The sequence below is a fragment of the Malus domestica genome, chromosome 17 (genome assembly GCF_042453785.1).
Source record: "Malus domestica chromosome 17, GDT2T_hap1".
Taxonomy (NCBI): Eukaryota; Viridiplantae; Streptophyta; class Magnoliopsida; order Rosales; family Rosaceae; genus Malus; species Malus domestica.
In genome coordinates this window covers 33,562,628-33,580,622 of record NC_091677.1, presented here as the reverse complement: position 1 = coordinate 33,580,622, position 17,995 = coordinate 33,562,628, and the positions used below count along the sequence as shown (strand labels likewise).

General features: G+C 37.8%; 1 long non-coding RNA gene across 2 annotated transcripts; it reads left to right on the top strand.

The window, feature by feature from the left end:
• The first annotated feature begins 2,695 nt into the window (after positions 1–2,695).
• Positions 2,696–4,244, top strand: LOC108170771 (uncharacterized). Of its 2 annotated transcripts, XR_011578356.1 has the most exons (4): positions 2,696–2,822; positions 2,945–3,080; positions 3,281–3,379; positions 3,806–4,244. It is a non-coding gene; the product is annotated as an uncharacterized lncRNA (long non-coding RNA). The 2 variants fall into 2 exon arrangements; XR_011578357.1 differs by lacking the exon at positions 3,281–3,379.
• Positions 4,245–17,995: the final 13,751 nt, after the last annotated feature.

The following is a 17,995-nucleotide window of genomic DNA, read 5'->3' as shown; positions in this document are numbered from 1 at the left end:
CCTCTCTAATAAATATAGCGCCCACCAACATATGTGGATTCATCTTTATCAAAGATATGGTATAAATATGGTATGAAAATGTCGTGAGAGTAGACTTTTTATACTTAAATCTACCGTAGAAAGAAGGGGAAATGTTTGAACATTGGTTGAATAAAACATTAAACATCCTAACCATCGAGAAAAACTTATGTGAGGCTTAACTTGTCACTGAACTTTACTGAGTGGCACTACAGTCCACTTAAGAGTCAAAGCTCACCGTGTTGTAAGTTTTAAATATAATCTTTTATAATTTTTTTATGTATTTAGAAATTTCATAATTATTTTCCCTACTAACTAATATATACCATTAGATTGATCTAATGGTTCTTTTTTTTTTCTTTCTCTTTTCCTCCCTCTATTTTTTCATCCCAAATCGGCTCTGCCCTTTGCAGTCTTATTCCCCACTATGTCTTTCCCTTTTACATATTTTTTGGAAAGAAAAACTAAAAACCTAATTGGGGAAGAACGACTGCTACATGGTGAAGGGAGAAGAAAATGAGCGGGGAAGAAAAAAGGAAAAAAAAACATGTGCCATTCGATGAATCTAACTGTATATATTAATCAGAAAATAAATTAATCTATCTATACTATTAGAAAATTAGAAGTCAATTTTGGTGTCTCAAGGCTTCATAAAAAATAATCGTACAACAATGCCCCTGAAACAAAAAAAACTGCATTAACTGAAAAGAAATACAGAAATTTTTCACTAAGGTTAGTTTTGTAAGAAAAAGTAATAATTAAAAGAGATTAAACATAAGGAAAATAAGAAAAGAAATTAAACGTGCAAAAAGGAAACATGATCGTAGAGGACTCCAAATAAACTACCGCAACGGAGAAGATAAAATAACTCCCAAGAACTCGCAAATGTACATTGAATATTCCACAAATCCAAAGGAGGAGGGAAGAAGCTTCGTCCCTGCTACTTTGAATGGTTTGGGTAAATTTTAAAAATTATTAGCGGGATTTGTTTCTCTTCCGTATCACTCATTCTATGTTTTTTGTTTTTCTTAACTTTGGTCGTTTTATTGCAGGAAAACTAAGTTGGAACTCAGATTGATTTGTTCATGTGAAATTGGTTATTTTTTTTCCTCTGTTTTTTTAGTATGATGAGTTTGAATTGACGTGAACTTTTGTGTTTGGAAGGTGAATTTTGGTTGAGATAGAATTGGGAACGCAAGTTGATCATGGGTTACTTTGAATTCAGATATGTAGCATGTAATCAGGCAATTTCTGTGGACATACTCTTTCTTCCAACTTCTGAAGTTCGATCAGCATGTGTAAACTATTGATAAAACCATTCGTTGGTTATATATTATGGATACCTTCAAGAGAGAATATAAATTATAGTTTTATTCTCTCCGTTTGCACTATGGACATTATTAATTGTTTATCAGCACGTCATTGCTTCAACAATTAGAATTCTCTTTAAAATCTTTACCTCCCTGTCAAATGTTGGTGTTTTGTTTGTGAGAAATATGATGGTTTACTTAAAGAAATTGTTTGTACCATATTTAGGGCATTCGTATTTAGATCTCGTATAAATACTCGGGGGACTCAAATGTAATTATGTAATAAATGAAGTGGCAAATATGTAATAAGTGATGAGCTCTTATTCTATAAAATGACTCCTCACTCTCCTCATTAGGGGGAGGTCAAGGTTTAGGCCATGGGAAGAGAGAAAACATCTCAGAGAGGGCAAACACAGAAAATAGGTTAGAGAGCACACTGCCTCTAGCCTTCTTGTATATTCACCATTCAGAGTGAAACAATATCAACATCAGTGTGGACGTAGCCCAAACATTGGGGTGAACCACGATACATCTTGTGTTCTTTACTTTCTTGCAGATTCACGGTCGGTTTTGTGTTGTTCCAAGACCCTTCCGATTTTGTGCATCAACAGAAGTTAATATATGTTTAGATTTATCTACATTTTGATTGAAGTAGGGACATCGTAGTTCATGGCTCCACAACTGGCAAATTACAATAGTCGAGGAGTGTTTGAAAAATAGATGCGAGGGAGCAAATGAGTTTGGGATTTCAAAGAACTACTACAATTTGTGGATGTGTTTTACTTATCGTACAATTTGGAATTTCAAAGAACTACTACAATTTATGGATGTGTTTTACTTCTCGTACAAAGCTTTCAGAAATGTAAGTAGAGCCTACTATTACTTCTGATCTAAAGTCACATAATAAATAAAATAATAAATGTTGTTTGTAGTCACAAAAGTTTTTAAATCCGCCCGTAGCGCACTATATTAAAAGAAAGTCCTCTCACATGTGGGAAAGCGCAGGCAGAAAGCCAGAACCCTACCTTTGAGAGTTACCGGCCCTTGAATGGATGAATTGTGGGTAAACAATGTCTTTGTATTTTACTAATTCCATTTGTTTCTCTTGTAAGTTAATCATTTCTTTTGTATTTGAGGGACTTAAAGTTCATTGTTTTGGAATTCTAATATTAGAAAGTCGGAAGTCAAATTTGGTGTCTCAAGGCTTCACCAAAAATATTGAACTATAAAACCCCTCAAACAAAAAAATTTAACTCACGTGATTTACTGTTAAAAATATGAATAAAGGATAGAAATGTCCAAATAAAAAAATAAAAAACAAAAGCAGAAAACACAGGAAATAAAAAATAAACTAAAAGGAAAAACATGGAAACACGAAAGTAAAGGAACCCAAGTTGCAGACTAGCGGTTCCAGTTCACTTGATTGTTGCAACCTATATAACTGTTGCATACGCACTCATTAACTGCATAAGAAATTAAAAACCTACCCAGTTGGTAAGCCATTTGATTCTCATGTTGGATTTTTTGGTTTATCTCTCTATCTTTCAAAGTTTTCTCCACATATATGTTCTCGAATGCAAAGAGTCAATTCCTTCTCTCCTTCTTTAATTTGGCAGATGGGGTTTTCAATTTGATTCTCCACCCAAGACAGAGAGTCCATGTGTAAAGAGAGAAGGCAAAGAGGGTCTGGCATTTGGACGGCGACGATTGAGTTGTTGCTGCTGCTCAAAAAATGGATTGCAACATGGACAAGTACATATCAATTCCCCTTCTCATTCTTTCTATCATTTTAGCTTCTGGGTACTTTCGGATGTGGGTTTTTTGCTTTCTGATTTACTTGGTGGTTCATTGTTTTGTATTTTTAGCATAATTTTTTCTACTGTATGGCTTAAAGCAAAATGCCCAAATGAGGATTATCATATTCTGCTAATTTAGCTTAATATTTTATGTAGTTAAGTTGCTGCTTGAGTATCATTAAAGTAAGAAAATAGCGTTGCTATAGCGTAAGAGGAGAGAAGAGAAACAGTTGAGTCATCCTCTTCCTGTTTTAGGTAACATAGTTTCGTCACTTTCATTTTTCCTTATCTCCATAATTTTTTTTAATTCATTTATTCTAATATTCATTTTTCGTTCATGGGTAATTATAGTGGACGGAAATGCAAGGCAAAATTACACCTATTAGGATTTACAAAACTCGGGGCCTGATCCCAAGCTCACAATATGACTACTTTGAGTTCTTATAGTGATGCACTCTGTATAGTCTCTTGCTATCAATTCATTTATTCATATAATAAAGAAAACATGTCAGTGAGGCATTACATTTTGTCTAATTGCATGCTAATCAGTTAGACTTTCCACTGCAGAGTCAATCCCATGATAATAGAATGATACCTGTTGAATATACTTCATTTGTATGATTATCGGAGCTTATCCTATGCATCATTGACCTTCTCATTGTATGGATGTATACTTGACAGAATGTGGGGGACGGTTTTAGATGGAGGAACCAAAGTTGTTCTGCAATATCTCAAGGACAAATTGAAATGACTAGAAGATTAGAGACATACACGAGGGAAATTGCAAAAAATTATTGGTAGGTTCTTTTTGGTTATATAATCTCTTACCTTTGAGATTAATCAGTTTTGGATCATTTTACTTCCATTTCAAAATGGCAGTTACTAAACACAATAGGTTTCACTTTCACTACCAATTCATATGTAGTTTGATGTTTAACTCTTATTTCCAGACTAAGGGTGTCAAATTCTAAATGATGGAGAGAGTCACTAGGGTGCTAACAGGGCCGGTCCAGAGATTTTTGAGGCCCGGGGCGACGTAAAAAAAAGTGCCCTAACTTCATGTAAGAAAATTATTTATTTTCACACACAAGACATCAAAAAAATTATACTTAGAAAAACACTTCAAACTCAATAATTTAGAAACACAGACAAACTAATTTATTTTGTATTGAGAGAGGGAAACAAAAAAACTTCGGGCTTACAAGTAGATAGATGATGAGTTTTGTTTTCCATTTGAACTTTGAATGTGTTTTTGAATAAATCGTGAGGTGTTTTTTTCTTATTTACTAACCTTGTCAATATGGGACTAAAAAATAATGATGTTTTTGAGTCTTACTAAATTAAACATTTTGATGACACGTCATATAATTTGCAAATTTGGTCTACGTATTATTCTTTGTTGAAGATTAGACTTGAATTAAAACGAATATTTAAAAATAACAACCCACATAGCTACTAGATAGTAACTAAAAATAAATTACCAACCAAACAAAAATTTGTAAAAATTGAAAAGAATAAACATGCACATAGCATTTCGAACTTAGGACCTCTTGTTAATTTTAAACAACAAAAATCATTGTTTCTAATTAAACTTCTTGATCCTTTAACCAAATTTTCTAAATTTATACTCTTATAAAAAGAAATTTGTAAAAAAAAGGAAAGTAAATAAGCACACATGATGTTTTGAACCCAAGACCTCCTTATTATTTTCAAATGACAAACCACCACTTCTAGTTAAATTTCTGTGTCTTTGAATCAAATTTTATAAATTTATACTCTTATAAAAACATATATAAATATACTGCCCTAATAATTTTGGTGCCCCTCATTTTTTTGGGCCCTGGACGGTCGCCCCTCCTGCACTGGGCCTGGGCCGGCCCTGGGTGCTAATCTCTACTACCGACCTTGAGATTAAGTTCTCCCACTGCCCACACACACATGGTGTAAAGCGCAAACTACACGCTCTTCGCTTTGCTTCAACCGCCAAAATCCTTGAGCATTCATCGCAAACACTAAAAAATATGGGGCAGTTCTTTCAGGTTAAGTTGTATCAAAGACTCCATTACCTAACCTAGATCCTCTAATTCAAAAACTCTAATTCAATAAGCAAGCAAAGCTGTTGAAATCTCCGAAATTGCACCTGAATTGGAACATTTGGTTTGTCTCTTTCCCCTAATTTTTTGGTTCGAATTTAATCGAAATTTCAATTCGCAAATAAATTTTATTATGTTTTTGAGAATTTAAATCCTTTGTAGTGCAACTCAAGAAAATTTAGTGATGAACTCTCACATGACAATTCAACAATTGCTCTAAATAATTATGTTAATTGACTTAAGTCTTAACTTAATTATTTTTTTCACTTGTCCCCATATCCATTCCGCTTTATTAATCCAATATTACCAATTCACTTAACTCCCAACATATTATAATACGCGACATGCACATTGGTCCAACTTGTCTTTTCCACATTTAAATAAATAATTTTAGGGTAAATTACATAGTAGCCCCTCATGTTTGAGCTCTATTGCAATCTCATACAACATCTTTAAAACATTTCACTTTCATACCTTAAGTACTATTTTATTTCAATTTCATACAACCGTTAGATTTTCCATCCATGGATCTGTTAAATGCTGACGTGGCTGCCACATATATGACACGTGGCTGCCAAATGTCTGCCACGTGGCAAATAAAATAATTTTTTAATTTAAAAAAAAAAAACATATTTGTCACTTTTTTTTTTCTCTCTCTTTCTTCTTCTTCTCTCTCTCTTCTTCTTCTGGGTTCGGACCTTTTTTTTTTTTTTCTCTCTCTCTTTCTTCTTTTTCTCTCTCTCTCTCTTCTTCTTCTGGGTTTGGACCTTTTTTTTTTTTTTTTTTTTTCTTCTTCTTCTTCTTCTTCTTCTTCTCCCTCCTCCTCCTCTTTCTTCTTCTCTTCTTCTTCTTCCTCCTTCTTCTGGGTTCGGTCCCTTTCTTCTTCTTTTTTTCTCTTTCTTCTTCTCTTTCTTCTTCTTCTTCTTCTTCTTCTTCTCTTTCTCTTTCTTCTTCTTCTGGGTTCGGACCTTTTTTTTTTTCTTCTTCTTCTTCTTCTTCTTCTCCCTCCTCCTCCTCTTTCTTCTTCTCTTCTTCTTCTTCCTCCTTCTTCTTCCTCCTTCTTCTTCTGGGTTCGGTCCTTTTTTTTTTTTTTTCTCTTTCTTCTTCTTCTCTTTCTCTTTCTTCTTCTTCTTCTCTTTCTTTTTCTTCTTCTTCTGGGTTCGGACCTTTTTTTTTTCTTCTTCTCCCTCCTCCTCCTCTTTCTTCTTCTCTTCTTCTTCTTCCTCCTTTTTCTGGGTTCGGTCCCTTTTTTTTTTTTTTCTTCTTCTTCTTCTTCTTCTTCCTCCTCCTCCTCTTTCTTCTTCTTCCTCCTTCTTCTGGGTTCAGACCCCTTTCTTTTTTCTTTCTTTTTTTTTTCTTCTTCTTCTTCTTCTTCTTCCTCCTCCTCCTCCTCTTTCTTCTTCTTCCTCCTTCTTTTGGGTTCGGACCCCTTTCTTTTTTCTTTTTTTTTTCTTCTTCTTCTTCTTCTCTTTCTCTTTCTTCTTCTTCTGGGTTCGGACCTTTTTTTTTTCTTCCAATTTTAGGTTTTTAAAAAAAAAATTAAAAAATTATTTTATTTGCCACGTGGCAGACATTTGGCAGCCACGTGTCATATATGTGGCAGCCACATCAGCATTTAACAGATCCATGGATGGAAAATTTAACGGTTGTATGAAATTGAAATAAAATAGTACTTGAGGTATGAAAGTGAAATGTTTTAAAGATGTTGTATGAGATTGCAATAGAGCTCAAACCTGAGGGGCTACTATGTAATTTACCCATAATTTTAATCCATATCCTCCACCTCTCAATCGCTTTCTGCTGAGTTGTTGCAAAGATGATGATGGATTAAATATATAAATACCACTTCAATAAAAAGAAAAGAAAACTAATAAAAATGGTTTAAAAACTTTGAGTTTTAACGATAAGGACAAAATAAAGGGTAAAGTGAATAGTAACAAGTTTGATTTTTTAGTGTAAAAATGTGGTTTTTCGTTAAAGTGAACAGTACTGTGGACTTTTCGTTAAAACTCTCTAAAAAGAATTTGGATCCTTTTGGATTCTCTTTGTGATGATTCCGGAGATCCGTAAATTATATATGTTCATCGTACATCGTGCAGTCAAAAGTCATTTTAAATATTTTTATTTAAAATTAAATACAAATAGTACCTAACAAAAATTAACCTCACGATGTACCATGAACGAACACGATTTACGGATCCTTAAGATCCTCACTAAAATGATCCGATGAGGATCCTGTTGGTAATAAAAAAAGATAAAACAAAATTAGGTCGTGTGAAAAGAGAATAACTTAATTGAAATGAGTTCAACTAGATTATGACAATTCAGTCAAATAATATGATGTTATATATATATATATATAGAGAGAGAGAGAGAGAGAGAGAGAGAGAGAGAGAGAGAGAGAGAGGGAGAGAGAGAGAGAGAGAAAAAAATGCCACTGTTGTGGGCATAATATACTAAAGAGAGAGATGTGTAATTGTGAGGTGTGTGTTATCTCACACCATTGTGCCTTTATTCTTACTAGTAGGGAAGGTTAAATCCTTACCCTAATTGGATTACAACTCTAATAGGATAATATCTAATCCTAGAGAATATTCCAAGATATTCCTAGATACACTAAGATTTACACAATCACATTCCTAATCTAATAAGACTGCAACAATTCCCCTTAAGTATGTAAATACTTAACTAAATGGCGCATCAGGTCTTTAGCAATGAAGTAAGTTCAGTTGATGAAGTCATCGGCACAATGTGTAACGACCCGTCCCCAATTATTATGATTTTTATAATTTTAAAAGGTGAATTTACGAAAATGCCCTTCGAGACAAAAGTGTTGACTTTTGTTGACTGTCGTGTCGTGTCATGTAAGGTTTATTTTCTTGGCCTATCCTCGTAGTACTTGTTGCTACGAACGAGTGGGTGCAAACAGATCGTGATTTGGAGTTATAACGAAAGAGATATTAACGAATGAAGTCGAGGGCAAAATTGTAAATTTATTTATTTCTAGAATGCTTCAGATTTTTAGAGCAAAATCTGGTAGAGCCACGTGTGTGGCCTAGATTAAAAGCAAGAAAGATGGTCGGTGGAGATGGAGGATAAATGAGAGAAATAAGGGAGGAACCGAACCAATGAGGAAATGAGAAAATGAGGAGAACTTATGGGAAAAGAGGAAAGGAGGAAAAAGGAGGGGAACCGAATTGGTTTCCCCTTAACCCGTGACCCGGTGGTGACCCTTGTGTTTCTCCGACGAAATTGATTGTTTTTCCGATGAATTAAGCCGATCTACAACTCTTAACCATCATCTCTACCCTTCCTTTATCATTTCCACATCAAATTTCAGGAGATTAGGTTCGGAATTGGGAAGAAATACACCGGTGGGTGCGACGGCTTCAGGGTGGTGATCCATCAAATCCGAAGGTAACTCCGTCAACCACCACCACCATTAGACTCCTCTTGAGTTCAGGAATGAAGCCTAGATGTTGGTTGAGATGTTGGAGTGAGTTTAAAGGCCAAATCAAGAATCACCTTTATAGGGTTTTCGGCAGGTTTGGATGAAATTAAGGCTTTTCCCGTCCAAATTGGCTTTGGTCGCAAGTGCCAATCATTCGTGACGCCTTAATGTTTGTGCTAGGGAGTTGTAGCGCGGACTCCAAGTGAGTGGGCTTTTGGTTTTCTATATATACATATATATGTTTTACATCTTCCCAGAGACTATTTTAAGTAAGCGTATATTTTTAAGTGTCATGTCATGCTTGCATTTCATTTTAGTATATGCATTAGTATGTATATGCATAACATTGTGTGACGCTGCAGAGGCCAGGTAAGTTTCAGGTGAGTACTATTTGATGTTAGTAGTTGCATTGTTTATGGTTATACGTAGATGTATTTACAGCTCATTATCCTGCACTTTAGTATTAATGCTCCCGCCCGTGGCCAGGGCATAGTCATTTACGTGATGTTCACCTCCCGCACCGCACGCTCACCTTGGATCAAAGTTTGGTGCACAGCCATGTCGTACATACCATAATAGGTGGTTCCGACTCATAGGTGACTCGCGATTTATCGTACAGCTTTCACGTGATCGTAGCACTTGAGCGAACTTATTTACTCCCAGCCCTGTTGTACAGACCACAATAGGTGGTTCCGATTCGTGTGCAGGAATTGGTTAATGAGCTATAGGTTCAGTTGTACAAGTCACGTTAGGTGACTTCTGCTGACATATCATTTTACATTGATTTATTTCACCTGACTTACTTATTTCATTGTTAAGATACTTGACATGGCATATACTTGGTTTTCACTACTTTCGAGCATGATTTCAATATACGTATGTATTATTATTTTCTGGGAAATTATACGGGTTTTACAGCGAGTGGTTATAACGTTTTCAAAAGGTTTTTATTAAAAACTTTATTTTCAGGCCTACTCACCCTTGTTTTGCGCCCCTTCAGGTTTTAGCTACTGAAAGTTTGTATCGACGAGGATTCGTGGCGAATCTCAGTATAGGTGGCTACCTTCGAAGGTATGATCCTTACCCACACTACTGTACTTTACTTATGCTCTGACATCGCGTGTGAAATGGGCTCATTCCCGCTCACAACGCACTCTCATCTTTAGGTACACTTAGGTTTAAATTTATTCACATTTTCCACATCATTTTACTTTACGGCTTCGTTACCTTCCAGGTGTTGACCATCACAGCTCGATTCGGAGTCCTAGTGGACATTCCGGGTTGGGATGTGTCACAATGAACGAATGTGAGTCTCAAATTAACGGAAGAATGCATAAAAAGTAAAAGTCACAAAACATCGCTATGGTAAAACCCAAGGTGGGAGAAAAACTCATAGACTAAGGAGAAAAGTGAGAAGTTGCATTAAGTCAAAATTATACGTCTTCTAGGCCCAAATTTGCTAAGTCCAAAAACCAACGCCCTTTCTATTTTTTTTTTAATAAATTACCCTTTATAATTACTTAAACTCTTAGGGAATAAAATGCTTTGATTAGTCAGCCCATATTCATAGTCTCTAAATCCTAAAGCTTTATAGACTTATATTAGATTTTGATTTATGAAATTAGAGTAAGCTAGCTTTGATGCTACTTTGCTTAATTTTTTTAGGAATTATTGGAAACTAAGTTGTTACAAGATTAAACTTGAAAAAGTTGGGCAACCCAAACTCAACCCAAGTAAACCTTAACCCAATTAAACCCTAACTCAAATGAACCCGAATGAAACTCAACCTGAACCCGAACCCGAATTGTAAAAGTTGGGTTAGAATTGGGTTGACCTTTCAACCCGTCCGAGTTGCACCCCTAATACTGAGGGAGTAAACCACAAAGAAGAAATAAAGAGTTTTAGAATATAAAAAAAGAATAGAGAAACATGAATAAAAAGTAAGGCTGACAAGATTGGCTAAATTCTACAAATCAAACCAACAATAGAAATTAAAGGTTGGACATCTTTGGTCATCTATGCTTGGGGGGAGGAAAAAAAAAAGAAGTTGCCGTGAAAGAGAAGGAGACATGTGAGGGAGAAGGATTAATCCGATCATTAAGCATAAGATAATCTATGAATAAGGATTAAAATCATCATAAATAAAAATAATAATAAATATATTAATTACTTAATTAGTCAGTTTAGGGATAAATTTGGCAGGATAAAATAAGCTGGACCTAACTCAATAATCAAGTAAAATTGAACTATACTTAATAAAGACTCGCAAAATTAGACTCATATCAAATTTCCCCATTTTAAAAATCTTCATCAGAAAAAACTTGAAGACCATGCATGTTGTTTTAATGCGATCTATGGTTGTTAACAATAACACATTGTTCATGTCTTTTTATTCACATTTTGCAGCTGGGCAAATTAACTAAAGGACTAAACAGCATTTTCTTTCTTTCAAACATGTACATTCCGTAGAATATTCTCAATTAGGTAGCTTCACACTAACTAGTCATGCAGTTGCAGAATTAGAAATTCATTCTTGAAGGGGCATCATACATTCAACATTATATGAAATAATCAAAAGCATATAGAAAACACATTCTAGAAGGTGCTCTCTATCTACTTAGAGTGAACCAACAACAACAACAACAAAGCCTTTTCCCATTAAGTGGGGTCGGCTATATGAATCCTAGAACGCCATTGCGCTCGGTTTTGTGTCATGTCCTCCGTTAGATCCAAGTACTCTAAATCTTTTCTTAGGGTCTATTCCAAAGTTTTCCTAGGTCTTCCTCTACCCTTTCGGCCCCGAACCTCTGTTCCGTAGTCACATCTTCGAACCGGAGCGTCAGTAGGCCTTCTTTGCACATGTCCAAACCACCGTAACCGATTTTCTCTCAACTTTCCTTCAACTTCGGGTATTCCTACTTTACCTCGGATATTCTTATTCACAATCTTATCCTTTCTCGTGTGCCCACACATCCCACGAAGCATCCTTATCTCCGCTACACCCATTTTGTGCACGTGTTGATGCTTCACCGCCCAACATTATGTGCCATACAACATCGCTGGCCTTATTGCCGTCCTATAAAATTTTCCCTTGAGCTTCATTGACCTACGACGGTCACACAACACGCCGGATGCACTCTTACACTTCATCCATCCAGCTTGTATTCTATGGTTGAGATCTCCATCTAATTCTCCGTTCTCTTGCAAGATAGATCCTAGGTAGCGAAAACGGTCGCTTTTTGTGATCTTCGCTAGATTGCTCCGGTCATTAGTGTGGATAAGTATATAAATGGATAGAGATAGGAAAGCAAACACCAGATGTACGTGGTTCACCCATATTGGCTACGTCCACGAAATAGAGGAGTTCTCATTAATTGTGAAGGGTTTACACAAGTACATAGGTTCAAGCTCTCTTTTAGTGAGTACAAGTGAATGATTTAGTACAAATGACATTAGGAAATATTGTGGGAGAATGATCTCGTAATCACAAAACTTCTAAGTACCGGAGTGTGGTATCGTCTTGACTTGCCTTATCTGTCTCGTAGGTAGATGTGGCATCTTCTCTGGAAGTACTCTTCCTCCATCCAGGGGTGGTATCTTTAACTGGTGGAGATGCACAAGGTAATGTATTAATTTCACTTGAAGCTTACTTGTAGTTTCAGGCTTGGTCAAGCGCGATACAAACCATGTAATAGGAGTTCTCCAAGTCGCCGAGCTAGGGGATCTGCTGAAAGAGGTTACAGACAAGGTAAGCAATCAGAGCTCCAAGCAATCAGTCCCAGATCAGAACTTTGATTTCGAGTTCCGGCTGATTGTTCACATTCTCCCTATCTTGCAGGCAGCATGAAGGATAAAGAGAAGAAAAATGAGAAGATATGATATGGGATACTTTTGCTTTTGAAGAAGTAACTTTCCACATGCTTATTCTTGAACTGGGCTGGAGGGTTTTCTGGTTTCCTCCAGAGTATAAGGCCGACTGAAGAATTTGAGGGTCAAAACAAGTCCATCAAATCTATAGTACGTTCGACCCTGCTGATATGGGATACTTTTGCTTTTGACAGAGTAGTGGATGTATCGGCACGTGTGCTGTTACGCTTGTCTCCACATGCTTCCTTGTATCCTTCTCACTTGCTCTATCTGTTCATCAGGCAGATGCGGTATCTTCCCTGGAAGCATAAGATGTTGAAGATGAGTACTCGAGAGCAATGCCAGGTAAGTAATCAAGTAAGGGGTTCCAGGCAGTCAGTTCCTGACTGGAAGCTTGATTCCAAGTGCTGACTGATTGCTCTCTTTCTCCTTGTCTTGCAGGTAAGAACAAGGCCAAAGGAAAAGACAGGGAAAAAACATGATATGGGATACTCTTGCTTTTAACCCTGATGATATGAGATATTCTTGCTCTAGTATAGCTTGTTTGCAGAGGTATTATCGGGGGGAAAGAAAGCTAAATATTTCGAAAGGCTTCTTTGGGAATGCCCTCTCAGATATGAGGAAGGGTTGAGCATTTTTGCAGGTCTGCCTGTCTGTTGGGGATGGATGTCAACATATATAGGAGTCTCCCTAACAACAAGTAGTAATGCTATTCCTTTACCCTGCTTGGTCATAACACGGTAGTGGGAGCTGCCAGCTTCACATGTTTTAACTCTGTCAGAGCACTTTGAAAAAGTGGTCTGTGGTATCTGGAAAGCTGATGTTGCGTGTAAAGATTACAGACAAGCTTTATCCAAGGAGATCCGGCTCTTGAAGTTGGGAAAGTGGTGCCTCTTCGGTTTTTGAACAAGCAATCCTGTCGGAGATCTGGCTTTCGAGATTCTGAGAACGATGCCTTTTCTATTTTTGAGAAAGCAATCCTGCTAGGGGTCTAGCTCTCGAGATTCGGAGAGCGGTGTCTCTTCAATTTTTGAGAAAGTAATCATGTTGGGAGTCTGGCTCTCGAGATTCGGAGGACGGTGGTTGACACACAGGGACTTCCCAATTATCCAGCAGTGGTACTGTTCCTTTACCATTGTGGGTAATAATATGGTAGCTAGACCTTCAAAATTTATGTGTCTAAACTTTGTTAGTGCTGTTTCTTTGCTATTCTTTTACCCTTCTTAGTCAGAGCGGTGTAGTGGGAGCTGCAAGCTTCACGTGTCTCAACTTTGTCAGAGAACTTTAGCAAAGTTATCTGTGGTACCCATGATCTAATGTTGCGTGTGGGAAGTGGGTGATTGAACAGTAAGATTCATGTGCTTTCTACTTCACCAGAAATCTTCGACATAATGCCCATAATTTCCGCAAAGCTGACAGGTGCTGACAAGGCTGGAAAAGTAGGTGCCTCTTCGATTTCTGAGATCGGCCCTCGTGGTCTCTGAGCAGCCCAGCTTTTGAGAAGGCAAGCGCCTCTTCGATTTCTGATATCGGCCTTCGTGGTCTTTGAGCAGCCCAACTTTTGAGAAAGCAAACGTCTCGTGGTCTCTGAGCAGCCCAGCTTTTGAGAAAGCAAACGCCTCTTCGATTTTTGAAGCTCCGTCGAGTGCAGATTTTTATAGAGGCTGGCATTAAGTTCCAAAGCACACTTGAATCTCCACCAGTAGAAGCTTCATTCTTGCACTTCTAAGATCTTGATTTGTCCGACCTCTTCTCTCTTCAACACCTTTGAAAATGTCTGGCCCCTCCGACCGTCGTTTTGACTTGAACCTTGTTGAAGAGGCAGACACACCTTCTCCAGACAACATATGGCGCCCATCCTTCGTCTCCCCTACTGGTCATCTTACCGTTGGGGATTCCGTGATGAAGAATGATATGACCGATGCGGTAGTGGCCAGGAACCTTCTCACTCCCAAATATAACAGACTACTTTCCAAACGGTCTGATGAGTTGGCTGTTAAGGATTCTCTGGCTCTCAGTGTTCAGTGTGCAGGTTCTGTGTCTAACATGGCCCAACGCCTATTTGCTCGAACCCGCCAAGTTGAATCATTGGCGGCTGAAGTGATGAGTCTCAAACAGGAGATTAGAGGGCTCAAGCATGAGAATAAACAGTTGCACCGGCTCGCACATGACTATGCTACAAACATGAAGAGGAAGCTTGACCAGATGAAGGAATCTGATGGTCAGGTTTTACTTGATCATCAGAGATTTGTGGGTTTGTTCCAAAGGCATTTATTGCCTTCGTCTTCTAGGCCTGTACCGCGTAATGAAGCTCCAAATGATCAACCTCTGCTGCCTCCTCCTTCTAGGGTTCTGTCCAGTACTGAGGCTCCAAATGATCCCCCTCCAGTGCCTGCTCTTTCTGGGGCTCTACCGACTGCTGAGACTTCTCCTAAGCAACCTTTGTGAAGGCTTCCTCTTGTTTGTTTATTTTGACTCATGTATATGTACATATTTGTGACTTATCGGGGATATCAATAAATAGCTTTCCTTCATTTCAACGTATTGTGTTAAATACACCAAAGCCTTCTTCGCTAAGTTCTCTGAATTTTCTTTTGTTGAAGCTTGTATGTTGAAGCTTTGTGAGTGGAGCATGTAGGTTGAGGTAGTATTCCCTTAATTTCCCGAGTGAGGAAAACTTCTCGGTTGGAGACTTGGAAAATCCAAGTCACTGAATGGGATCGGCTATATGAATCTTTGAACGCCATTGTGCTCAGTCCTGTGTCATGTCCTCCGTTAGATCCAAGTACTCAAAGTCTTTTCTTAGAGTCTCTTCCAAAGTTTTCCTAGGTCTTCCTCTACCCCTTCGGCCCTGAACCTCTGTCACATAGTCGCATCTTCTAATCGGAGCGTCAGTAGGCCTTCTTTGCACATGTCCAAACCACCGTAACCGATTTTCTCTCATCTTTCCTTCAATTTCGGCTACTCCTACTTTACCCCGGATATCCTCATTCCTAATCTTATCCTTTCTTATGTGCCCACACATCCAACGAAGCATCCTCATCTCCGCTACACCCATTTTGTGTACGTGTTGATGCTTCACCGCCCAACATTCTGTGCCATACAGCATCGCCGGCCTTATTGCCGTCCTATAAAATTTTCCCTTGAGCTTCAGTGGCATACGGCGGTCACACAACACGCCGGATGCACTCTTCCACTTCATCCATCCAGCTTGTATTCTATGGTTGAGATCTCCATCTAATTCTCCGTTCTTTTGCAAGATAGATCCTAGGTAACGAAAACGATCGCTCTTTGGTATTTCTTGATCTCCGATCCTCACCCCTAACTCGTTTTGGCCTCCATTTGCACTGAACTTGCACTCCATATATTCTGTCTTTGATCGGCTTAGGCGAAGACCTTTAAATTCCAACACTTCTCTTCAAAGGTTAAGCTTTGCATTTACCCCTTCCTGAGTTTCATCTATCAACACTATATCGTCTGCGAAAAGCATACACCAAGGAATATCATCCTGAATATGTCCTGTTAACTCATCCATTACCAACGCAAAAAGGTAAGGACTTAAGGATGAGCCTTGATGTAATCCTACAGTTATGGGAAAGCTTTCGGTTTGTCCTTCATGAGTTCTTACGGCAGTCTTTGCTCCTTCATACATATCCTTTATAACTTGGATATATGCTACTCATATTCCTTTCTTCTCTAAAATCCTCCAAAGAATGTCTCTTGGGACCCTATCATACGCTTTTTCCAAATCTATAAAGACCATGTGTAAATCCTTTTTCTCATCTCTATATCTTTCCATCAATCTTCGTAAGAGATAGATTGCCTCCATGGTTGAGCACCCTGGCATGAACCCGAATTGGTTGTCCGAAACCCGTGTCTCTTGCCTCAATCTATGCTCAATGACTCTCTCCCAGAGCTTCATTGTATGACTCATTAGCTTAATACCCCTATAGTTCATGCAATTTTGTACGTCGCCCTTATTCTTGTAGATAGGCACCAAAGTGCTCGTTCACCACTCATTTGGCATCTTCTTCGTTTTCAAAATCCTATTGAAAAGGTCAGTGAGCCATGTTATACCTGTCTCTCCCAAAACTTTCCACACTTCGATTGGTATATCGTCTGGGCCTACTGCTTTTCTATGCTTCATCTTCTTCAAAGCTACAACCACTTCTTCCTTCCGGATTCGACGATAAAAAGAGTAGTTTCTACACTCTTCTGAGTTACTTAACTCCCCTAAAGAAGCACTCCTTTCATATCCTTCATTGAAAAAATTATGAAAATAACCTCTCCATCTGTCTTTAATCGTGTTCTCTGTAGCAAGAACCTTTCCATCCTCATCCTTGATGCACCTCACTTGGTTTTCTTCTTTTAGATTCCACCATCTAGTCCTTGGGCACTTCCAAGTCTTGTTCTTTTTTCTCACTCTTTTGATATGTACATCCATCACCAACAAGCGATGTTGATTAGCCACGCTCTCTCCTGGTATAACTTTGCAATCCTTACAAGTTATACGATCCCCTTTCCTCATTAGAAGAAAATCTATTTGTGTTTTTGACGACCCACTCTTGTAGGTGATCACATGTTCTTCTCTCTTCTTAAAGAAGGTGTTGGCTAAGAAGAGATCATATGCCATTGCAAAATCCAAGACACGCCCGTGCCCCTTCTACTTCTTAAGTGGATCCACCACTGTAGTCAGGGAGTGACGATCGCTTTGAGCTACAAATACATGTCTTTGAATTGAAAAATATCCCTAGTTAAAAAATGATTTCAATAGATTAATAACCGTGACTTTTGTTAGAATGGGTTTTACCTTTTTTTTTTGGGTAATTGAGTTTTCTTGTTCTAGTAGTTCTCTTAAAATCTAAGGAAATTAGCTTAAATAAAAGGATTTCAACCATAAGGTGCTGATATAGCCTTTGATGGTGTAAACATTTTTAGAGCATGGAAAGTCCAAAAAGCCAATACTTATGAACTCCCTTATGCATTAATCTTCTCACTTTCCTGAGTTTCCTTCATTTCTCTCGCGATCTCGATCTCAATCTATCCTCTCTCACTCTGTCGATCGGCCAGCTAGCCTCTTTTCTGTGTGGGAGCCCTCAGCCGTCCACTCATATCCCATCAACCACCCATAAATCTTCTCTCTCATACTTTATGCGACTCTCCCTCTCTCACCAATTCACAATCGATTTCAACTCGTTCAAAGCACAATTTTCAATCGATCTATGTTCATCCTTTCTCATTGGATCTTTCTGCTTGTGATTGAAAGATACAAATATAGGGTTTGGTGAGAGCAACGTTATGGAAGGTGGTGAGTGAACAATATTATGAACATACCGATTGTATATCAAACACATATCAGTATCTATAACAACGCATTGACAATACTAATGATCATTATCAACAACATTAATAAGACGGTTTATACATATTATCAACATCATATGAATAATATCTACGTCA